Raw genomic sequence first — 26148 nt, 5'->3', positions numbered from 1 at the left:
CAGTGTTCAACTGGGGCACTTTTTGCACTGGGATAGGGCAATTCTAACACCAGTAGGCACTCCACACCCCTTCACCCTGAAAATCCAAAGCCCATGCAGAACCAGCATCATCATGCTCTATCCTGGACTCCTACTGATTGCTTGAGAACTCATTTCTTTACAGATATTTGTTGGGGACCTACTATTCAAGAGGCACCCCTCTAGAATTTCAGAGCAAACTCTGGTACTCATGGCTGCACAAAATTCATGAAATAAAACATGTAACATTCATTTAATAAAAATTGTCTAGGTTTTTCCTCTCTACTTTCTGCTTAATTTAAAAAAATTTGTTTTTTGGGGTTTTATTTTTAACTAATCTCTACACTCAACGTGGAGCTTGAACCTACAGTTCCAAGATCTGGAGTCTAATGCTCCACCAACTGAGCCAACTATTTAATTTTTTTTTTAAGGTTTTACTTATTTATTTGACAGAGAGAGAGAGTGATCACAAGTAGGCAGAGGCAGGCAGAGAGAGAGAAGGAAGCAGGCTCCCTGCTCAGCAGAGATCCCGATGCAGGGCTCGATCCCAGGACCCTGAGATCATGACCCGAGCTGAGGGCAAAGGCTTAACCCACTGAGCCACCCAGGCACCCCCCAACTATTTAATTTTTGAAGCAAAAAAAAAAAACCAAATAAAAAAGCTTAGATTTAACTTGGAAATACCTGTCGCACCAGGCCTCTACTCTCTTTCACATTTCACACCTTGATTTTTTTCTTTTATGACTTTCTTTTAGGTCATTTTATGCAAACTTTAGACCCCTGATTACATGTCCACTTTAGTAAAGGAATAAGAAAATGAAAGTGCCACCTGCTTGCTACCACAATAGCAGTGATCGCCTATCTAAGTTTCAGTAGTTTATTTGAGAGGATGATGCTTTGTTCCATTAAATTGGAGTCTCTGGGGGTTCTTTTTCCCCAGATGTTAATCATCACCACTCTGTTACTTAAGAGGTTTTGTCTAGGTAATTAAAGATCTCTTCATATCATGCTTGAATATAAAGTCCTAAATTAGTCAGGGAGTGACCTTTCATCTTTTTAATTTTTTAATTTTTTATTAACATATAATGTATTATTGACCTTTCATGTTTTGAGTATAATGAGGTCTGTTTTAATGAACAAAATTATTTTTTGATACATTTTAAAAATATAAAGGAAAAATCTGATTATACGTTTCTAATACAGCTGGCCTTAAATAGCATTTAAGCTTAGTAAATAATGAGAATAATTTATAAACGCTATTACAAAAACTCAAACTTCGGGTTAAAAAACAAAGAAGCACCCTCCACCCCAAGAAAAACTCTCCTAAGAGAAAAACTCATTAAAAGAAAAACTGTGTAAAATATTTATTACTGTTTATATAACACTTTTTTTATGGACATCTGGATTTCGCCCCTACTTTTTTTATGTTTTAAATAATGAGATGTATTCAATTTGTGGGTAAAAATGTCTATTTTAAAAGGATTTTTTAAAGATTTGTTTATTTATTTTAGAGAAAGAGAGCAGGGGGGAGTAGCAGAGAGGAAGACTGAATCCATGTTGAGTGTGGAGCCTAACACGGAGCTCAATCCCAGGAACTCCCGAGACCAAGACCTGAGCGGAATCAAGGGTCCTCCACTTAACTGACTGAGCCACCACACGCCCTAGGAAATTTTTTTCTTTTTTCTTTCTCTCTTTTTGAAAAAGATTTTATTTATTTATCTGAGAGAGAGCACAAGCAGGGGCTGGGGGCTGAGGGTTGGGGAGGAACAGGGGGAGAAGCAGACTCCCCATTGAACAGGGAGCCTGCTTGGGGCTTGATCTCGGTACTCCAAGATCACACACCCTTAATCAGAGTCAGACGCTCAACTGACTGAGCCACCCAGGGCCCCAGGAAAATTTTTTCTTAATACACTAGTTTTTCCTTTAATATTCTAGTAAATGTGTTTCAACGAAGAGAAATAAGAACAATTACAAAAATGATCAGAAGTAACTGTGAAATCGACTATGACCTACTATATAAATAATAACAGAAAGTAAACACATTGACTCAGAATTAAAACAGTCGGTTAAAGGAACAATCCCTTGGAAGCCAACATATCATACAGCCATCAGGACAAGGTCGGCAACCAGACAGACCAGAATTCGAAAATGGGTTTCAAACTCATTGGAAGCATTAACTTGTTTTTCATAGCCTTCTTTAAGCTATTCATCTGTGAAATGGGGTTTTTCATACCTGGGTCACAATTGTTGGGAGAATTAATATGTGGGAAGCACACAGTACATAATATCCCATAAATGTTAGCATCATTATCACCATTGTGCCATTAAAGAAACTAGAAGCCAACTATTGATTTAAAGACCTAAAGGCAAAATTTTGTTGACTACATAAACGAGTTTATGTACCAATAGCCAGTGTGTTTTTCTGCTATCAATATTTAAGCAGAATTTTTTTTAATTTTTTTTTTAATATTTTTTTTAAAGATTTTATTTTTTTTTATTTATTTATTTGACAGAGAGAAATCACAAGTAGATGGAGAGGCAGGCAGAGAGAGAGAGAGGGAAGCAGGCTCCCTGCTGAGCAGAGAGCCCGATGCGGGACTCGATCCCAGGACCCTGAGATCATGACCTGAACCGAAGGCAGCGGCTTAACCCACTGAGCCACCCAGGCGCCCTTAAGCAGAATTTTTAGCATTATCCAGTCTTCTGGAATGTGCATAACTGCAGAGTCAAAGCACACACTCCAAAGTACCAAAGAGCTTTCAGAATTAAAAAAAAAAAAAATCAAATTATAGCCTGTTTGGAAGTCATAATATCAGCATTGGATCTCATCACTTGAATATTAGTGATTTATGTATAGTGGAAGCTGCAGAATACTGGGATGTGACACATCTATTCTGCAGCTACTGTTGCTTTGGCTGGGGCACTGGCTGGTTCAGTTGGTTAAGCATCTGTCTTTGGCTCACGTCATGATCCTTGGGTCCTGGGATTGAGCTCCAAGTCTGGCTCCCAGTAGGGAGCCGCCTTCTCCTTCTCCCTCAACTTGCCATTTGCCCTGTTCATGCTGTCCCTCTCTGTCAAATAAACAAAATCTTAAAAATAATTGCTTTGTCCTAACTATTGTTGGCAGATACAAAAATGAAGTGTCCAAGATTAGAGAGCAGGATTCAAATCTAAGTTAACCTGCTTCCAAAAGCTTCTATTATGCCCTGCTCTCTCTTTGAATCTCTTCCAGGCAATACATACATTACATAATAATATATATTATAATCATAATTATTACATATGTATCACTGGATATTCAATTGCACAGTTGTTTCTACTATATTAAATGTGTTTGTCCACCTGTCTGTAGGTCTGTCTGTACATATATAAGGCTGTCCTAGAAATTTTTTGTTTGTCCCTCCAGATCTCTACCCTTTCCACCCTGGTCTCTGCCATGCTAGGCTGACTTTTAAGGACTACATCAACCTTCATCCACTGGCTTCTAGACAAGTTTGGCCAGTAGGGTACATCAGCAGGAAATGAGAGAGAGGGGACAGCAAGACTTTGGAGTATTTATTCCCCATATCCCTCCCTAAAGTGGTCACTGTGGGACAAAGTGGGGTGTAGCCCTTGACCAGACTCCAGAGGGTAAGGCCCTTGCTCCTACTAGTTCCAGGGATTGGCATCACCGCGATTTCCTGGCATCCTCTTCACCCCTTTGTAAAAAGTCCTTTACTAAGAGCCCTTCAGGGGCGCCTGAATGGCTCAGTGGGTAAAGCCTCTGCCTTCAGCTCAGGTCATGATCCTGGGGTCCTGGGATCGAGCCCTGCATTGGCAGGGAGCCTGTTTCCCCCTCTCCTTCTGCCTACCTCTCTGCCTACTTGTGATCTCTGTCTGTCAAATAAATAAATAAAATCTTAAAACAACAACAACAACAAAAAAAAGAGCTCTTCAAATTAGCCAGTATGTGTCTCGCGTTGCCTGTTCTGGCCCCCTGACTGATAGCAGTTCCTTATGGAAATAATGTAATGGACTGTGTAGTTAATATCCTCGTCTGCCTCCCAGTTTTAAAATCCTCCTTCTTCTAGTCAACCTTCTCCTTCTGTTGAGATTAGAAAATATGTGCCCATCCCATATTCCTCACTGGAGCCACCACCCCCGGACCCGGTAGGCCAACTCTGTAAAAAAAAACCAGCCCCCAATAATGATTCGTTCCTGTGGTGAAGCTGTAATTTAAGCCAAATGATAGAGATTCTTCACCTAGAATTTCTCAAATTAGAGGAAAAAGAGGCCTCTTCTTCCTGAACTAAAGACTGTTAATTTTAACACTGGGATTCTCCGCCACGATCCTCCCTATTCCCAGCAGAGCCTTCTGCAGAATGGAGTTCAGCAGAGACAGGCAGGAACAACTGAGACAAAGAGGACACTAAGAAGAGGCCTTGGAATCACGGTGCCCAATCCCAAGCTCTGAGCCCGCAGTCCCTCTGGCTCTCTTCTACAGTTGCCTTCACCATTATGTGAACAAATTCACTGTAGTTGTTTTCCTTGAACCTACTGGAGTTTCTGTTACATGCAACTAAAGGAGAAGGGGTGGAGGGGGAGGAGGAGGAAGAAGAAGAAGAAGCAAAAGGAGGGGAAGAAGAAGATTCAAAAAAAGGTACTAGTTAAAACAATGGCAAACACTTTGCAAATTGGTGCGTTTCTACTATTTGAATCCAGTTGTTTCAAAGAATTCAGAAGTCAGCAATACTGGCCGGAAATCGCTAAAAATGTCCTCATCTATATATACATCAAAATCAATGGGACTTTTTATTACCAGGAGCCTCCAGAAAGCCTCTACTGAAATTCAGTTTGCTTCAGGAGGTGTTTTGGACATATTCTGGGTCCAGATTATTTCCCAGGGGGGAAAATGACTGGACTGGGAGAGGGGGGATGACAATGGGTGTGCAAAGAAAGAAGAACTTCCATTTCTTCTCATTTTTAAATTAACTAGTATGGTTTGGTAACAATGATTAATAATGGTATTTGGGTTTTACTACACACTGTCGAATTTTACTTATTTGTTTTTTTCTTGGTTGGAGAGATCAATGAATATTAGGTAGAATAATAGAAGAAAACTTATTTTTCCTAAATACAGTAACCTCCCTCCATAGGTGTGACATTGTACGGATTCAAGAAAAATACAAAGGTGGCACAAAAGACGAATGCGCTGTATATTCTGTTACAGTGATTTGCTATGTATTAACAATTCTTCTCACCCACTTCTTTGGCAGAGCCATTGTGAGGCTAAAAAAGCCTTTGAAAAAATAGGAAATGGTTTATAAATATTAATAACAGTTTACCTTCCTATGTTTAGAAGCAGTAAGCCAACACAACCCACAATTTTTCATTGTTTATCAAAGAACATCTCTTCACTAAAATTCTAAGTTTAGTTATTGAGCATTTATATCATTACTAGTGAAGTGGTTCTCTTGGGAAGAACTGGGGACACTGACATAAGAATCTGTAAGATTAACAATGAACATCATTAAAATACCATAACAGAAAAGAAAAGATCAGGAAATAACCTTGGGGCGCCTGGGTGGCTCAGTGGGTAAAGCCTCTGCCTTCTGCTCAGGACATGATCCCAGGGTTCTGGGATCGAGTCCCGCGTTGGTCCTCCTGCACAGAGGGGAGCCTGCTTCTCCCTCTGCCTTTGCCTGCCGCTCCCCTGCTTGTGCGTGTTCTCTTTCTCTCTATGTGTCAAATAAATGAACAAAACCTTTTTAAAAAATAAATAAATAACCCTGAAGGAGGGCCAGAGAATATTGGAAACCTGTTCCCCAAAAAGAGGATGGACACGCAAGACATCCAAATCCAAGTTTTCTTCAACTTATCAGCTGCTATTTTTTCCCCTCCCTAAATGGACATTTGTGAATTCATTTGGAACTTAGAAGAAACTATTTCTAGGGAAAGAATGTTAAAGATGGTAGTTTGGTTTCTAGCAGGGCTTGTAAACCTACTAACCCCCACGTAGCCACACCAAAAAATTCTAGTTCCCTATTGTTCCTGAGGGAAAACAGCAACATTCCACCCTGCAACCCAGGATGCTGGAATATCTCCCTATTTCCCAAACTGCTGTCCACCACAACTGCCCAGTTTGGAAAGTAGGCATAAAAGGCTCCAGTCTCCTCTCCTACTGGGCCAACAGAGAAAGACAATTGTTCTCCTCATAGTGACAAAAGAAACAAGAATTCTCAGGTAGCCAATGTGAACAGGAAGGGGGCAATGACTCACATATTAGGGATTTCCAAAGTTAGTTTTCAGGCTTGGGAAGGGCCTATACCCAGGAACTTGCTTCATTTTCTTTCACAATGAGTTTGTCATTGCTGCCCCATATGTTTGGTTTAGTTTAATAGAAATAGCTGTGTCGCTTTTTGATCATGAGAGGTGGCAGGTGTTCTGACTCTTCTTTCTTGTGGGCAAATAATAGAACCTATAAAACCCAGGCCACTCCCCTCCCCTAGCCCTTTGGCTTCCATAAAGCCTCTAAGGAAATGTCACTCTGGACAATTGGAACTGAGGTACCAGAAACCATGCACAAGTCCTACCAGGCACCTCACAGGATTCTCTAATGACATGACCTATGCACTGTCGCCTTTACATTAGTCCAGCTACAACTAAAGCCGGAAATAACTCTGACATCCATAAAAAAATTTAAGCTTCAAGAGTGTTTCTCCGTCCCCCCCACCAGTATTAGCTTGTAGATGAACTAGCTAATGGTCATTCATGACATTTTTTTTGCTGCAAAATTATTGGCTAATTATACCAATTATTGTGTTCATAGCCTATCAGACCATGCTTTGATCATCTAGAGACAAAAATGTTTCTTGGACTCCATCCATGGGGCAACAACTGGTGTCTGTTTTGATTGTTCTTTCTGAAAACCCCGTTGCCAGTAGGGCTCATCATCATCATCGACCACTGAGGCTTGGCGTGGCTCCAGAAAGAACGGTTAGGGCAGGGCATCCAGAGTCCTCAGGAGAGGAGTTCCTGCTTGGCAACTCTCCCTTCTGAAGCATTCAAAAAAAAAAAAAAACAACGAATAATCACCACACAAACACGTACTCTCCTCTCCAAAGAATTATCACCCTATCTTTCCGAACCCTGGGCATTCTGATTACATGGCTATACACACATTGAAGTGATAAAAGCCTCTCTCTGTTTTAGAGCGCCCTTCCCTGCAGACCACATTACTTACAAATCGCCATGTTGAGGACAATCCAGTAAGATGTAAGGATGTATGGAGAAGCTAGGAAATACCTACAACTTGACAAAATATTCACATATCTATGCCTTGGTTGAATAATTTAAGGTTCTTCCAAACCATACATGTATCTTTACATTTGAAAATGTCCAGGCACCACCTGGCATTAAAGCTTAATCATCTTTCAGAAAAATTTTTTCCATATAAGTCAAAGCTTAGTGAACTATTAAAGCAACATAAGCATAAAATGGAATTGTCAAGATCATACCAGACAATATGATGGTTGGATTAAACTGTGCCTCAAAAAATAACTGAAAACATATTTACATTCTGTCATTCCTCAGTACCTATATTACCTTTGAATCAGTCAAATACATGATGACTGTTGATGTTCAAAAGTATTTCTGACTCTGCTGTATTCACAGTATTATAAATGCACTCATCATTAAATTGTGGTTTTAAACAATTTAGTAGTATAAACTATTACAGATTTTTATCTCTAATGGTTCATTTTTTCTCACAGTTTTGATACACACATCCTGTTTATGGGAGGGCATAATTCAGATTAGAGGCAGATTGAAACAAGAACCATCTGTCCTTTTCCCCTGTCTAAGTCCTTCTGTCATAATTAATTGTTGTTTAAAAAAAAAAAGCGTACCACCTCTTTGCTGGTGTCTTGCAAGAGGTCAGCAGTCATTGTCTTCTTTTAGAGTAATGGTGCTTAAAATATGACATGCTTTGTTCTCTGCGGCACTAAACACATGACGTACTGTTGTGATTCCAAAGCCTTCCCATAGACTGTGAGAGACATTTGGAAACCACTTTTGTGAATGTCAGAGTCTAACAAAATGGGGACAAAATTTAAAATGTTAGTTAAGACTGTTCCACTTTGTATTAAGTATTTCAGCTGTCTGCCTCATGGGGATGAAAAAGCAACTGAAGAAAAAAAAAACATATGGTTATATTGATAAAAATTAGCTGTTAAAAATCATAAGAAAAATACTGATTTTACATCAAGGTGTGTCAATGTTAGACAGAAAATAAGTTAAAAACATAAACCTATGGAACTAGAGCGTATCATGCTTAGCGAAATAAGTCAAGCGGAGAAAGACAACTACCATATGATCTCCCTGATATGAGGGAGTGGTGATGCAACATGGGGGCTTAAGTGGGCAGGAGAAGAATCCATGAAACAAGATGGGATAGGGAGGGAGACAAACCATAAGTGACTCTTAATCTCACGAAACAAACTGTGGGTTGCTGGGGGGAGGGCGGTTGGGAGAAGGGGGGTAGGGTTATGGACATTGGGGAGGGTATGTGCTTTTGGGTAAATTGGAAGGGGAGATGAACCATGAGAGACTATGGACTCTGAAAAACAATCTGAGGGGTTTGAAGTGGCGGGGGGGTGGGAGGTTGGGGTAACAGGTGGTGGGTATTATAAGAGGGCACAGCTTGCATGGAGCACTGGGTGTGGTGAAAAAATAATGAATACTGTTTTTCTGAAAATAAATAAATTGGAAAAAAAAAAAACATAAACCTACACTTCCTAAAGGCCTCTGCCATTCCTTAATTTCAAAATTATCCCAAGAGAAACTGAAAGGAGCCAGAGCTAGGATTTAATATTTTTATTTAATTTTTCTTAGAAGGAAATTGATTCTAGGAGGGACCAACATGGTGGGGATGGTAATTGAGAAGATGAAAGATCTGCTCAGAGGTATTGTGTTATGAGCCCTGGAGGGGCTCCCAAAGGATCTACGTCAATTCAAGTGGGCGATTCATAAAATTGTGTTACAGTCCTCAAAAACACTACCTGGGTATTTATTCAACCAGCATGTTGTAAATACCTTCTCTGTATCCAAAATTGGATATAGAGAGGGGGCAATGAGATGCAAAATTGATAGAAGATATTGTTGCTGCTGTTTTTAATCATCAAGGAACTTTAATCTGTTGGGCTCAGCCATTAAATCCAGAATAACCAAATAATAGAGACCTCCTCTAGTGCTGTGATTTGGGGAACCACAAAGGCTCTCTCTTTCCCAGAATATCCTTTCCCTTAGTCCGCCCATTTTTCTGAAGTCCTCCCTATTAAAACCATTCTTCAAGTTCAGGCTTTTTATTTAGGTAAATATGTGGAACACACACATACACAGAATCCCTGTAAAGCCCCTGTTATAATATAATTATGTTACTTAGAGGGCTATACAGTTATCAGGTAACATTTCAGTCTTGGCATAGGGCAAAACAAGGTACTGAGGTAGTGAAATCTAAGACAGGAAACCAAAATATAGGTAAGGAAGGAAAAACAGAATGGTCCAGAATAAAATGTGGGAAGTAGTTTAGGGGAATTACAACATTAATAAAGTGAGTTCAAACTACAGGTCCATAATATAGGGGCATTTCAATGCCACAGTGATAAAGCTAAAATTCTACTTACAAAGAATGAAAAGCTGAGAGGTTATTATCAAGAAGAATGTGTTAGTAACCTGGCCATATAGTCTTCAGACTAGATCAGAAGAGACAGAGATGGAAATCAGGGAGCTCAGTGAAGACTATGGACTTTTTCAAGAATATAGAGACAAAATACTTGAATTAGATGGAGGTATAATAAGAATAAATTTTTATTCTAAATAAATATAATGAACTGTAGTAACAGACTGGTTATGAGAATTGCGGGAAATTGAGTCATGAGGCAATACCTCATGACTTTTACTGGCAGGTAACGGGAAGTTGGTGATGGCATTGAAAGATGCAAGGACGCTGGAAAGAATACCTAGTTTTGCCGCTGTTGGCTGCATGGAGAGCTGGGGATTGGCCAATGTTACTCTAAACAACTCTAGTCATATGATCGACTAGACATTTCCTTTTGCCTTATGACCCAGGACTAGAGATTTAGTGAGATATGGGCCAAAGAATCTGCAAGTCACAAAGAATCCAAGCCTTGGGGTAAATGATAAAGAGCAGAAAGCCAAGGGTAAGATTTCTTGGAATGTTCACAGTTTGGTGGGAAGGAACAGAGCCATCCTAACTTAAAGGAATGGGATAAAGAGGAAGTAGAGGAAAGGAGGAAGAGGGAGCTTTAAGAATAAGATGATAAATGGTAATCTAAAATATTCATTTTTTTTTCTCATCTTCAAATGATTGTCTAGCTTGATCTAGAATTCTGACTTAGACATTCTTTTAGTACCTTGAAATTAATCCACTGTCTTTGGCTTCTGTTCTTATGTAAGAAGTCGGGTGTCATTTCAATTATCATTCCTTTGTTGTTCTTTTTCACTAATTACTTTTAAACTATTTTCTTTGTTCTGAAATCTCACTAAAATGTATTTTTTATTTATACTGCTTGGAACTCACTGGGAATCATGAATCTAAGGACTATGTCTTTTAGCAGTTCTCAAAGTTCTTCAGGTGTTCTTTTTAAATATTACATTTCTCCCATTCTCTTCATTCTTTCTTTTTACAGACCCAAATGTTTTATAAGGGTGGTTGAAAGTTAGACCTTTTAATTTTCTTCTCCATCCCAATTGACCTCTTGCTCTCTTTCTCTCTCTCTCTTTTTAAGAAGAGAACAGATATGTTTAATTATTTTATTTTTTTAAGTGAGTTTTTTAATTTTTTATTTTTTTAAGTGAACTCTACACACACCATGGAGCTTGAACTCACAACTCCAAGATCAAGACACATTCTCTAGTGAGTGAGCCGGCTGTGCGACTCCAATTTACTTCTCTCTTATATTTTCCATCTCTTCCTCCCTCCAAGTGATGACATATGGGTAATTCCCTCAGGCCTACTTTGTAGTTTATCAAGTCTCATTTCTGCTCTTTAACTTTTCTATTAATATTTCATTTCAATTACTTCAAGTTTTCATTTATTGAAATTGTATTCAATTATTTCTTTCAAATCTGTATGTTGGTTTTTCATAGACTCTTTATTATTTTCTCATGCTTTAAAGCCTTTCTTTTATGCCGTTAATCACATTATATTTACTTTATAGTCCCTATTTAATAGTTCTGTTATCTGAAGTTCTCAGGTAACCTAATCCCTAAATTGTTGTGTCGTATTCGCTGACTCTCAGACTTGGCGAACTGTTTCCTTATATGCTTTGTATTTGGGAATGTGTGTTCCTCTTCAGCATGGGAATCCCTGACTGAGCAAACGAGGTGTCCCTTTCACAACAGTTTTTATGTTTGCTTCTTCCAGAAGCCTTAGGGTTTTCACTGGACAGGACCAATTTTTCTATCACTTTTTTGACTTAGAGAGACTTGGTCCAGAGAGATAGTATTAATCAGCATTCAGCAAACTACCATCTATTTTTATAAATAAAGTTTTATCAAAACACAAATGTGCTCATTTGTCTACCTATTGTCTGCAGCAACTTTCCTTCTACAATGGCAGAGTTGAGTATAACTACATTAGAGACTGTAAGTCCCAGAAAGCTGATAGTGTTTACCATCTGGCTCTTCACAGAAAATGTTTGCCGCACCCTGGTATAAATTCAAATCCTAAGCTGGAGTAAGAGCAGCCATAAGGTCTAGATACTCAGGGAAGAGACCATTTCCTTCCACCTTGAGTCTAAGCTGACAAGTTTTTTTGTGGACTCAAGGTGCTACTCAGGAGTTGTTTTTGATTTTTGTTTGTTTGTTTGTTTTTTGATAGTCCATGCTTTCACTAAGGACTTGGCTTTGGCGGGGGTGGGTGGGGGGTGGTTCCTGAATTCAGATTTACTGATTCTAACTCTCTTGCGTGAGTCCAGAGAATTCACATCCTAAGGACATTTAAATCCAAACTCCTCGATCTAGAAAAGCACATTTTTTCCCTCCACAGGACTGCAGCTCCCACAGCTCCTCTACTAACTACTTTTGTCTCCTGCAGGTATCCCTTTACAAATCAGCTGTGTACTAGTTATTCCTTTTCAGCAGTAACAGGTGTTTTATAGCAAAACATTTCTCTAGTTATGTAATATGTCATATTTCTGGGAATTGAAAGTTGTGTAAAATGGAACTAGAATTTTGGAAGACTGAGAAATTTTAAATTTTGCTAAAACAATTTTAGGATTATGAATAGGACTATGTATGTGGAGTCACAAATGTAGCAGATATTTAGGAACATTGAGAAAGAACTAGGTAATGAGGGAAGTAAAGATACATATGGAGTCACTAATGACTGTGGGGGGTCACATGAGAGAAAGGACTCTGACCTCAGACTTGCCCCAATTTAAATCCTACATGTGTGACCCTTAGGAAGTAGTTTAACTTCTCATGACCTCAATTTCCTTACCCATGAAATGGGCATAATAAGGTCCAACATATAGCAAAATTGCAAGACATGACCCTTGCAGTTAACGTGAATGTGTTACAGAGTCTTTAGAATGCTCCTCCCTCTTCAGATTACCTCATTCCCTCTTCGAAGGAAAGGAAGAACCCCGTGTTTAACATGTGGCATAGATCACAGCAAATATTTTTAGCTGCATTTAGCCGTTGTCATTGTTTCCATGGCAACCACCTTACCCTGAGAAGAGGGGCAGAACACATAAAGATGCTATCTATAAAAGATTGATAGTCGCTTGTTTGAGATGATCTTCATAAGTCTCAGGGTTATGAGGGCAGAGTTATCCCAAACATGTGGCAATAAAACTTCAAATAGTTATCAACTGTTTCCCTTGAGAAACTACTTAGTAACTTTTAACTGTTTAATCTGTTCTCCCTGCCTTCTCAACTGTTCTAGAAAGTTGTCTAGATTGATATAGGTAATTTGTCAGAATATATATATTAGGTAAACATTAGGAAGGAAAAAAGAAGCCAGAAAACATGGTGTGAGGCTAAAGGGGAGTTGAGGTCTGGGAAAGGAAGGCAGGGGGTTGGTTTTGATTGTGGGGGCTGGGAGGTATAGTCATGCAGCCTAGAAGCAGGGGAGAGGGAAAGGGAACAACTGTCAGACGAAAAATGCAATTCAGTGTTAATCTCACTATATAGTGGTAGCACAACCACGTGAAGGCCTTCCTTGAATCTTATTTCTTCAGATGCAGCATTTTTTCCTACTAAAGAAACCCATGGCTCATTTCTCCAATAAATTCTTTAGATTACCTTTTTTGTCAAATCCAATGTTTTCTGATACGATTTTTCCCTGTTTCCTGGAACTCACAGAGGACAACACCAATCAGCTCTCCAAATGGGTTTTCTATACCTCACAGTGTTTTAATCAGTCAAGTTTCATTTCTTAAAATCCTAGTTTTGTTTTCAGTTAGAACCTATTCAAGTACAATGAATATAGGGATACAAATCCCCCTTGGTTATCTATTTAAAATTACTTATAAACACATAATTAACATGACATAATTTCCCTTCCAACCATGCCTAGAGAAAAAGGAAAGCAATATTGTGCCTGTACACTTTGAGTCTCTAAAATACAAATACCCTCAATTATTAGGGTAATTATGTTCTAAAGAGAAAAAACAACTTTTATTTCCTTTTTATTGCTTTTAGGGACAGTGAAAGAGAAAGCATGTGAGCAGTGGAGAGGGCAGGGGGATATGAAAAAGAGAGTGGAGCCCAATGCAGGGCTTGATCTCACGACCTCATCACAACCACGAAATCATGACCTGTGTGGAAACCAAGAGCCCATCGCTGAACAGACTAAGCCACCCAGGCACCCCAAGAAAAACAGCATTTAAAAAACTTACTAAATGAATAAATACATCAAAAATTTCAATTTTATTTACTGTGAAAAGCTACTGAAAAGGCATTCTTCCTTATGCTAGGAAAGTCAGGTTGTGTAGAACATGTCTAGATATATCCAGGACTTTTATTTAGAAGATGGAAGTAGGTGGGGAGTTGGGTGAGCCTGGTGGTGGGTATTAAGGAGGGCACGTATTGCATGGAGCACTGGGTGTGGTGTATAAACAATGAATCTTGGAACACTGAAAGAAATAAAATTAAGGTGTCTAAAAAATTAAAAACCAAAAGAAAGAAAGAAAGAAAGAAAAGATGGAGAATAGATTCTACGCTCCACCCCTCCCTCTCCAAAACAGGTGCTGCGATGGGGTCTCTATTCATTGTCAAATACTCAAAATCAGCTCTCAGTTGCTGATTGAACAGTTGTAGACTGAACATCTGTGTGCCCCCCCTCCACTCCCCCCTCCCCCCGCCCCAGCCAATTCATACACTGAAACCTAATTCCCAATGTGAGAGTATTTAGGGATGGGACAGGACCTTTGGGAAGTGATTGGATCGTTGAGGGTGGAGCCCTCATTCACGGGATCACAAGTCTCAGGGTTATGAGGGCAGGAGTTATCCCAAACACGTGGCAATAAAACTTCAAGTAGTTATCAACCATTTCCTTTATAGAAGAGGCCCCAGAAAGATCCCTGGCACCTTTTACCACGTGAACACAGACCATCTACGATGACCATTTACAAACCAGGAAGTAGGCTCTCACTAGACATTGAATCTGCCAATGTCTTGATTCTGGACTTCCTAGTCTTCAGAGGAATAAATGTCTGTTATTTTTAAACCACACAATCTATAGTATTTTGTAATAGTAGCCAGAAAGGACTGTTTAAGACAGAGTTTTAAAAGAAAGTCTGCTGAGAGAGGAACTAGCACGACACCTTTGCTCAAGGACCTTCCAAAACTGAAAGCACAAATTGCTCAGGGCTATGTACTAGGGAGCATCCCAGTACAAGGGTAGCCTTACCGTTCCTGTGAGAAGGTATAATTTGGAACGTTCTAGAATGTGCCCTGACCACATACATCTTCCTAGGAATGTAAAAAATTCTGTCCACAAATACTTGCATGCATTATTAATGCAAAGGTACAGAATCAAATGGAAAAGCCAATGTTGTGTTACATTAATGTAACTTGAGAGCTAATCAATGCTTCCTTTCATCCCCTCGGTATCCCTTTCATATGTGGAACTTGATTTGAAAAATCTACACAACATCACAGGTTAAAGATTAGTCACAACAGATTATGTGACTATGATTAGTCACATAATAGTCACAATAGATTATTAGACTATGATAATTTCATGGAAAGAGTTTTAAAACATTATTATGTTTATTATTCTCTCTAGATTCTGAACAGATATATTTAATATTTAATTAATTTAATTTATATTTAATATTTTTAAAATACTATTAAAATGACAGAACTTGAGAGAGGAAACCTTGAACCCTATAAATGTTAGAGAAAACTTAACATGAATCCTCCTCGCACCATTTTTGAATAGTATAGGAGAAAAATATTATTCATCTGTATTTATTTCAAATAAGAAACAATGAAGAATTCCAAGACAATCACCAACATCAGAAAGGTGATTTTCCTTAGTTCTGAATTCTGTGATTCTTTTCTAGCTATCTTAACTTGTCATTTTGCAAATTAAAATAAAAGACATAAGGAAGGACTGGCTTTTAAATAGTAAAATGAGCTCTGAGAGCAAAGAGCAGTGAAGCCAGTAAGAGGTCACTTTTATTTATTATTATTTTTTAGAAAGATTTTAGAAATAGTCCTTTGAAATGTTTAAAAAATTTTAATACACTTTTGTGTTTCCATATAATGCTTTTGCCTTAGAAAAACCTGAAGAATATAACCCATGACACATCACGCCTCCATCACTCTCTTCTAATCATTGCTCAAGCCAATTTTGTTGACTTGAAAATATTCATCGTTCATCTTGCTATTCATTATTTATTCATCAACTCGTATTAATAATACATAGTCATAAATTACAAATATCAAAGTGAATCCTCTTACAGCCGTCTTTTGACATTATCCCTGCAAGTACCTAAGTAAACAAATAAAAACTTAAAAAAATAAATAAAAGGCTTGAGGAATAAATGTTAGTGGGAAAAGACAAGGAAAACACCGCCCTCTTAAAGACAAGTTTATTTATTTTTAGAACACAATGAGGCTAAATAACCTACTGAGTCAGTCCAGCCTTCAGTGCATATTGTGAGAAGCTTTCTGTTTTTGCTCAGTATCTTCTCTTTTGTTGATCCTTAAAATGAAAGCATTGAAACTTCGCTTTGCAAAGCTGCTCCAACATTTCATTCTGCAATTATCTTTGTGGGGTTGAGTCATAAATAGATGAACTTAAACCAAAGGGTAATGCCTACATATCTGCTTATCAATGCTTTTTGGTACGGAGCATTGAAAAATGCCATCAGCCAGGGGGGCCAGGCTGGTGCAGTCAGCAGAGCATGTGATTCTCGATCTTGGGGTTGTGAGCACAGGCCTCACAGTTGGGCCTAGAGATTACTTTCCCAAAAAAATGCAGGAGCCTGAATGAACTGAAGATAAATGGATCAGCAACACGAACAGTGAATCACAAGCGGCTCTCAGGACTAGCCAAGATAGTGGCTAGTGGGGTGAGGTGATTAAGAGCTGGGACAGCACACCCTTCAGTAAGGGAAAAGGGAAGGGTGGGGGAACCTTGAGGAAAACCTGGGTCTGGGACCAACGCACCAGACTAGGTTTGAGTCTCCGTCTGTTTTTCCAAGTGTCAATTTCCTTACCTAGAAAAGGGCATCGTTAAATCTTCATTAAATATATCAATAGCCTATCCTATGATAGTGACTAGTATGTAATAGGTGTTTGAAAATAGTGGCCCATTAATAAGGAAGAATAGGAAACAAATTAAACTGCTTGAATACTGCCACTAAAACCACTGATCGTAGTTTAGAGACCTTGTAAGCTGTGCTTTCTAGCCCGCAGCTGCCTGGCAGGACAGTCCGGGAATAACTCCTTCAATGATCACAAAAAATCACCTCTGGTTTATAGCTGCTCAAAGGCGCATCGCCGAACCTCCTCCTTCTCTCCCCTGGCAAGGTTCCTGGGTAGTCCTGTCTTCTCCTGGCAGCGAGGAACGTTCCTCTGAGGTCCAGCTCAGTCCGCACACACCGGGCCTGCATGCCCTCACTTGCTGCTCCTGCAGGCGTGGGCTGGGCTTTCCCTGCTGTTGCTGGGTTCTCTGGTCACTGCCAACCTCTGGGCCACCACTATTTGCCACTGTTGACATCGACTCTCTCTCTTTTAATACCGCCAGGGGCCTGCCAGCAGCGAGAAGACGTTTGTGATTTTCCAGGAGGCTCGCCCTCCGTTTCCACAGTGTGTCTGCTCTTCCAGCTCTTTTAATGTTCAGTCCTTTTACAAGCCCATCATTTGTTTCAAAGGATCGATGAAGGACTCCTGCCCACCATGAAGGAACATCCCAGAATACCATCCCTGGTCTCAGGGTGAGGCAAGGGTATGTGTTCCAGGAGCAGGGAAAGCCTCTGGACATCGGGCCTGTGGGTTCCTAGAGGTAGGGGGGAAACAGAGACACGGGCCTGGGGCCAGCTCCCTCAGCTAGGGTCTGTGCAGCAGTGGGATTCTCCCAGCACGGGTCAAACTTCAGAGCCTCAGATGTTTCTCTGTTGTTTGGGGGCCGTGTTCCTTTCCTCCCAATTTGTCCCTGGTAGTCAGCATTCTCAGGTTACATTATTTAATATTATTCTAGAATTTACATATGGTTAAGGAATTTTACAAGTAGGTGTGCCTTGCACAGGATTAAATCCAGGATGCCACTGCAGTCCCCCTCTCTCTGGCTACCCCAAATTCCTCAGATTTTTAAGTGTCTGCAGCCCCTTCCAGATACAACTCTTTAGAAAATGCCTTATCTTTCTTGTCTACACTATCTCTGTCCCGCTATCCCTTATTCAAGCCACCTTTGCTAAGAACTTTCTTCTAATGTCTAGGAGAATCACATTTTTTCTTATTTGGCCCCCAGTTTTAAACTGAACTTCCAGTTCCGGCCCCAGGGACAGTGAATTACATCTGCCATAAGAGCCAGTCCACTGACACAGTTCTAGGCTCAGCTCCTTAGTTTCTGATTGGGGCAGCAAGTACCAAGGTCCTCACTAGGCACTTAGTATGAGTCTCCTGATTGGGCTACTGGGAAACAGCACCCCTGCTCTCTCCACTAGGCTTCTGAACTCGTGTTCCTTTGTCCCATCATTGTAAATGGACCCCTCACTAAACTTTGGACTCCAGAGTCCACCCTCTTATCTGGACTGGCCGGTAGAATTGGAAATCTCGTCTTGGTCCCTGTTACGCAACTTCAGAGCATATTAGATTCCTACAGAAACGTAACTTGGCCCACCCAAGTGGTGTCCTTTGTGCAACAGTCAGGCCTGGCAGGAGTCTTGGACACCCCACCCATGGCAGGATTTACTGTGCTGAGCTCTGTACCTGGTAGGGCCTCTACTGTGTCACCTTAGATCTAAACTGGGCCTTAATGTGACTGGAGAGTAGTCTGCGCTCAGCCCGTGTGCTTTCTCTCCTGCAAATAATCTCTGGGGTCAGCTTCACAGCCAAGTATCCAGATTCTGCACACCCTCATGGGGAAGGACAGAACCATTCAAGTCCCCTGCCCCACCTTTTGGAAAACCAGGCAGCTATGTCTCATCAGTCAACCCTGTGACGGTCTCCCCTCCCTGCTCACAAAGTATTTCCCCCGCATTGCCCCATGCATGCATTCACAAAACTCATCTGCACTTTAAAATCAATTCACCAGCTTTTATGGTATATTCAAAATAACTGATCCCATATTTTATCACCACTAGATTGGCACTCAGATTTTAGAATATGGGACCTCAGGAAAACTTGCTCTCTGGGGTCTGTGACAAGGAACAGATATTAATCCCCGCCTCTTACAGAATTCCAATGCAAATGAAGGAGTTACTCTGTTACATTGCAGCTAATATGTGTCTCCCAGCAGCACCCTTCAACGCATGTTATTCTCTTCTCTCTTCCTTCTTCATTTTACTGATCTGTCCTATGATATATGCCTACCTTCATGCTATCCATTTTAAGACATAATCTCTCATAGATTATTAGGTCTACATTCAAGACATATTATTCTGTACAGTGTGACATTTGCACTTAGACTTTTTTAAACTACTTTATTTTTGTTACAGTGATTATCCTAAACTTAAAGTGGGAAAGCAAATTAAAGGTATTATTAGCCATTTGTGGATCAGTATTCTACTTTATGCAAAACAGTAAAGATAATGGGTATGTGCTTTATAAAATACTATTCTAATAATACTATTATTATTTCAATTATATCTATATTATACATTTCCATAAATGTGCCAGTTAAAATTAAAAAATGTATATTGTCTTCTATATTATAATTATGCTTTTATCTAGAAATAAGTCACTCATAGCCATGCTTCAATTATTTCCTTTACCTCTATTTATTTTTTTTATCCTGTAACAGCTATAAATTTCTGGAATGACAGTCACAGAATCATACACTTGAAAGAGATTTTAAAGCACTTATCCATTTCTCTTCCATTAGGCAGAGTTGCCTTCAAACATATTCAGACAGATGAAGACACAGCTGAGAAAACACAAAGCGAATATTTTCCTAATTATAAATACAAAATATACATTTTTTTTAAAGATTTATTTATTTTGGAGAGAGAGAGAGAGCACTTGAGTGGGAGGAGGGACAGAGGGAGAGAATCCCAAGCAGACTGCCCGCTAAGCGTGAAGCCCCACTCTGGACTTGATCTCATAACCCCAGGATCATAACCTGAGCTGCAGTCACATGTCAGACGCTTAGCCGACTGAGCCACCCAGGTGCAGCAAGACATGCATTTTATTTTATTTTATTTTATTATTTTAAAGATTTTATTTATTTATTTGACAGAGATCACAAGTAGGCAGAGCAGCAGGCAGAGAGGGGGTGGGGAAGCAGGTTCCCTGCTGAGCAGAGAGTCCACCGTGGGGCTTGATCCCAGGATCCTGGGATCATGACCTGGGCTGAAAGCAGAGGCTTAACCCACTGAGCCACCCAGGCGCCCCAAGACATGCATTTTAAAGAAGTTCTGTATGTTCCCTTCATTCAATATGAAATACTTTTGGTTTAACAGTATAAATAGTATAAATATTCAGTGATGAAGAGCAATAGAATAAATAAAACAAAAACTGTGTTTCTTTTGTTAGTACTTAGCATAAGAGATGTCAGTTGTGATTTGATATTACTATTCTTTTTAAATTTTTTAAATCTAAATTCAATTTATTAACATACAGCGTATTAGTTTCAGAGATAGAGTTCAGTGATTCATCAATTGTACATAACACCCAGTGCTTGTTACATCGCGTGCCCTCCTTCATGTCCATCACCAGCTACCCTGTCCCTCCAGCCCCCTCCCCTCCAGCAACCCTCAGTTTGTTTCCTGTGTTTAAGGGTCTCTAATCAGTTGTCTCCCTCTCTGATTTCATCTTGTTTTATTTTTCCCTTCCTTCCTCTACGATTTTGTTTTGTCTCTTAAATTCTACATATAAGTGAAATCATATAATTGTCTTTCTCTGATGGACTTATTTTGCTCAGCATAATACCCTCTAGTTTATCCACGTCATTGCAAATGGCAAGATTTCGGGTTTTTTCATGTTGTTATCCACTATTATTAGTGCCAGAGTTTTCTGTCCCCTTCCATCCTAGCTGCCATTGCCTACAACCACGACATTTAGAAAATAATACCACCAGAAACTGTTGAAAACAACAAAACAAGTTTCAAAGGAGGGGGGAGCTCAAGCCAATACAATAACCATTTTCCATATTACTCTTCTGTAGTTACTAATACATACACTGATTTTTTAAAAACTATAAAGCGCCTGGGTGGCTCGGTGGTTAAGTGTCCGACTCTTGATTTTGGCTCTGGTCACAATCTGAGGGTTGTGAGATAGAGCCCCAGGTCAGACTCCACATTTAAGATTCTCTTTCTCTTTCTCCCTCCACCTCCTCCCCACTAAAAATTTAAAAAGAAATCATAATGATATGCTCGGGTTTTTTAATGTAATATTACAGCATAAATATTACCATATTCTGACATGGTGCTGATATCTTTCATTTTAATAAATTCATATCTCATTAAGTGAATACACTCATCATGAGACAATAAATATAATGAGACAATAAATTTGTTTGGTTACACAGTTTTCTTCAACTGAAGTATTGCCTTAATGTAAATTTCCAAAAATTAACATTTTCAGGACTGGATCTTGAATTTCAAAATACTCTTCTCAAATGATCCTTCTAATTTCTCTACCATTAGCCATGCAGAGTAGCCTACCCCTGAATGTTTTAGTGATTTTAATTTGCACTAAATTTGGAACAGGTGTCTTTGATCTAACTAATCTTTGAGGAACAAATAAAAAGAAAAAAGTCACTTCAGCTGCTGCACACATCGGGTTATAAAAAAAAAAAACCTTAAAGTAACTTCAAATTATTAAACAATGATTTATAAAACCTTCTATGAGATTATCAGTTATCAAATATCATAAAAGGGCAGTCATGAAATGAAAGCTGCTCCTCCTTACCTACTAACCGCTCCTACCTCACCTCCTGCCCTAGAGGCTCTCTGTTAAATATAAGACCTGCACGTATTAAAGATCATTCTGTTTTCTGACTTGATTGTATTTCTCCCTTCCTGAAAAAATTTGCAACAGCTCCAACTGGGCTATAGACAGAGTCCAAATCCCAAATTGCGGCTCTAAGACAATAGAACCTGTTGATAGGTGTGGGAGGAACACGGGCTGCAGGCTCCAAGCCCCCAGGTTTGGGTTCTATCCTGGGCTAATACTTAAACTTCTAATTGCATATCTGCATGGTGAAAATAATAGTATCTATTTTACAAGTCTGTTTAGAAGATTAGATGAGAATTCCTTTGAAAGGGCCCAGAATAAAGGGCCTCCTTAACGTGAATTCTTTTCTTTCTTTCCTCTTGGATCTGGGCTCAGCCTTCCTTACCCCACCCACCATGGACCCCCACGCCCACCTGCCGCTCTTCTGTTTCTACACCTCTGCTTATTCTATTTTTTCCACTGAATGTTTGTTTCTCAAATCTCCCAAATCCTACCCACCACCCAAATAAGCAGCGTTTGCAGATTGATCTCCCCAACTGAAATGGACTTCTTTTCCTGTGCCACCATCTTCCTTCTGGCATTTATCACAGTAGGTGTATGTGATGGCTGCGCATGGGACATCAGAGGCCTTTTCCAAATGGAGCCCGTGTCTCAGTGCTCTTTGCATCCCTCCATCACCCGAGCACAATGCCGGATACAGAATAAGCCTGTGTTTATTGTTGGTTTATTTAATTCTACCCTCTTGGATGCCATGCTTTTTCCTCTTGTTCTCCCTTCTCTGCTCTTAGTCTTTCTCTTTCACAGGCAGTGACATTCCATACTGAATACATCCACCATAAACAACAAGATGGAAGGCTATGAACTTCCCCTAACCTCCAAACAGACACACAAAAATCCCAATAAGTAAATGAAATGACAGTTTTAAGAAAAGGAGGGGAAAAATTCCTTAGCCTGTCAGAGAAGCAGCTTTTGCATGTCTAAATCTGTCTGTTTTGGGCTATAAGCCAAAGTCAGGGGTCCAAGACTATTTCAATTCTATTGCATTCCATTTATTATTTATATAGTGCATATTGCTGTAGTCCCTAAGCACTTTAAAATGAAATACAACATACCTCTGGGAGTGAGAAAGGAAATGAAGCACGAGGAAGAGGGGGAGGCGTTGGAATACTGGTGAGCATGGCGAGGTCTAAGCTGAGACACACGGCTCCTCCCCTGTCTGACACAGGTGTGAATAACGTATTGTTCAATGTCAGTGGCATAAATTTACCATGGGAGCAGGAAGCCACCCTTTGCAGGAAAAGCTTTCTTTATCCTTTGCTTGAAAAACACATGGGCCTCAGGAGAGAAGGACACCCTCCTTCTTCTCCGCTCTCTGTCCTGAAATTTAGAACCTAATCAGCACATAATTGAAACCCATGCTCACTATATAAACCTTGCCCTTTGAGACTTTTTTTTTTTAATTCTTTGTGACACCAGAAGCTGCACATGTGAAAGCTTCTGGCTACTGTGTTTCTCTTATATGGCTCCATTTCCTATGGCATTTGGAAATCCTCAAAAGCAGCAGCCCAGGGAAGAGTCAGACAGTGTCAGCAGCGTTCCAGGGAGCAGCCTGTGGCACCCATCCACCCTGCAGGCCAGGCCACAGACCTCTGTGCCATAGCGGGTCAGTACTTGCTTTTCCTCTCACTGAATGCTTCAGGTATTTCTTGATAATACGCCCTTCCGTAAAGAGGTCTAAGGAAGCCTTGGGGTCTCTCCTGAAATAGAACAGCATCCAAATGCTTTGACCCCAGACCTCAACATTTCTGCTGACGTTAAATGTGGTCTTTAGGCAAACTCAAACTTATGCAGGGGCGGGGGCAGGGGTGGGGGGGATGCTTTGATAAGCCTTTTTAGGCATGTAGATTTTCTTTCTTGGGGAAGCCTTGGACTAAGGGAATAAGTGAAAGGGAGATAAATAGAGAGGCCTCAGCCTGGGGTGTTCAATAGTTTCTTTATTAATTAAAAATGCTGGGGTGCTGGGGTGGCTCAGTGAGTTAAGCCTCTGCCTTCGGCTCAGGTCATGATCTCAGGGTCCTGGGATCAAGCCCCCACATCAGGCTGTCTGCTCAGTGGGGCCCTGCTTCCCCCTTTCTCTCTGCCTGCCTCTCTGCCTACTTGTGCTTTCTCTGTCAAATAAATAACTAAAATCTTTAAAAAAGAATTAAAAATGCTGTCTCCAGTGGGAGCAGAGCACTTGCTGTAGAGATTATTATGGTTTGAAGCACTTTCTGTATGAGTGGTGAGGGCAGGGGCTGAGGGTGGGGGGGGGTGGGGGAGTGCTAGGCAGTAAGACCCTGAAAGATGTCAGCTCCTACAATGAGGGGATAGGAGGATTTCCGGGACCCAGCAGCTTAGCCGGAGGACAGAGGCAGACAGAAGGGGTGCAGAAGGGGATGGCCACTGTCCTGCACAAACAATATTTTTATAACTTAAGTCTCAAGTTGTTTTCCATTCAACATATATTGTCACTTTATGACTGCCTACCCTTCAGTAAAGACTGTTAAACAAACAGCTTTCTGTTAGTGGTGCTTTAAAGAATAGGAGGGAAGCAAGTGTCTGTGTTTGGGGAGGAAAGTGGATTGAAGAGAGGTGTTAGTGTAGGAGACAACTGAGGTGTGGAGTGAGAAGGGACAGTGGCAACAAGAATGGGTTTGTAGAACATAGAAACATGATCCGTGGCTCCTCCCAATTGTTGGGAGTTAGGGCTGCAGTTCCTGCAAACACGGAAAGGGAGAGGAATGGGAAGGAAGATAATTATTTTACGAATTTTAAAGAAAGAGTTGAGTTGGAATGATGATAAATTGGAGTAAAAACTGTTACAGTATGAATTTGTTTCTAATGAGGAAGAGAAAAAAAAAGGGAAGGAAAGAAGGGAGGGAGGGAGGGAGGGAAGGAGGGAGAAAGGAAAGAAAATCTCTGCTGTCCTATCCTGTGCCATTCATAGCTTCAGTCTGCTGAGAACAAAATGCCGAGGAAGGAATAGTGTGGTTCATATCTTCCAGAAATGGCTTTAAATTCAGAAACAGATCATAGCTCTCAAGCCACGCGAGATCCCTGCATAGGACCTGTAACAAGCAGCTGAGGGCTCAGGGAACCCAGGAATAGAGGGGCTGGGTCCTGTGCCTAAGGTCCCTAGCTGGCCCACAGCCATTCCTGTGTCCTCTCGGGTGTTATTATGCATTTGTAACTCCATATATTACCGATCCATGTCTATTTGTATTTTAAACGATATCACATAGATAAATACCACAACCCAAAAAGTTAAACACCGAAAACTAGCTGCCCAGCAATGTTGTGCATACTCAACACTAACACTCAGATCCTTTGTTGTTGTTGTTTACTTTGATCCTCGTGACACCAGGTGAAGATAAATAGTAGCATCACTACCATGTCTGCAGGAGAGAAAGAGAGATTCACTTCGAGAGGGTTCGCGGTTAGTAAATGGAGGAGCTGAGTTCTAAGCCCAAAGCCTTTCCCTGTTTTCAGTCTGCTGTACCTGCAGGACTGAGTAGTCGTAGTTTGTGGCACCCGAGGTGGTAAGTCTTGTACTGTGTGCAACAGTTGTGTGGCTTTGTTTTTGTTCTTTCAGGGTCTCCTTAAATCTCAGGGCACGGGAAGCCTTGCTCAGCTCTAGCTGATTATTGTCATGTAGAAATGTGGGTCCAGGTCTTCCAATTTTTCAAGAGAATCTGGACATGTACTCTTGTAGACAAAGTCTGATTATTTTAATATTGGTGCATTTGAGAAAGAAATGAATTGACACCTTGTGCAAACCCAGCACACCAGCCACCAGTGTGAGACCTCCGCCTTAAATCTGTGTACTTGGCTGCTTCCCAGACTTATTCCCAGAGAGAGTGGAAAGGTGATGTCACTAGCTTCTGCTCCCTTTTCTCCAACAGACTTTCACCTGGCCTGAATATCTGCTCCAGGATTCCTCATCTTTTCTATTTCCCTCCATCTGAGTCGTTTTCACTTCTTCTTTGTTGGGGAGGAGTGGGGTGGGGGAGGGGAGGCCAGGGAGTTCTTGGAGAATCAGGTGGTGTGGGGAAACATTGTGTTTGGTTTTTCAGCAACCTGAACTGGAGTGAGCTAGAGAGTGGACTGCTAGAAGGCGTGGGGGCAGGGAAGGAAGAGCAAGGAAGGAGGAGGACAAGCCATGCACCCAGGCTGCCTAAGAAGGAGAAGAAATGAAAGAATAGAGCTGACGGCACTCTTAGAAAATATTACATAGTAATGCAACAGAGAGTAATGGACCACAAAGAAACTGTGATAAACATGCCAGTAGCTGACTGTATTTCAGCACACAGCTGGGTACTAGAGCTTAACACATCTCTTCTGACATTGCAGAGGGTTTTACAGTGCTGGGAGAAAAACCTGAGTAATGAATACGGGGCAGATGCTTTTGTGATTATGGAATCAAATAAATGGTGGAAGAAGAATGACAATAAAAGA

Source organism: Neovison vison, chromosome 11 (genome assembly GCF_020171115.1).
Source record: "Neovison vison isolate M4711 chromosome 11, ASM_NN_V1, whole genome shotgun sequence".
Classification (NCBI taxonomy): domain Eukaryota; kingdom Metazoa; phylum Chordata; class Mammalia; order Carnivora; family Mustelidae; genus Neogale; species Neogale vison.
The sequence above is the reverse complement of the archived record's forward strand: the minus strand, read 5'-3'. Positions refer to the sequence as shown.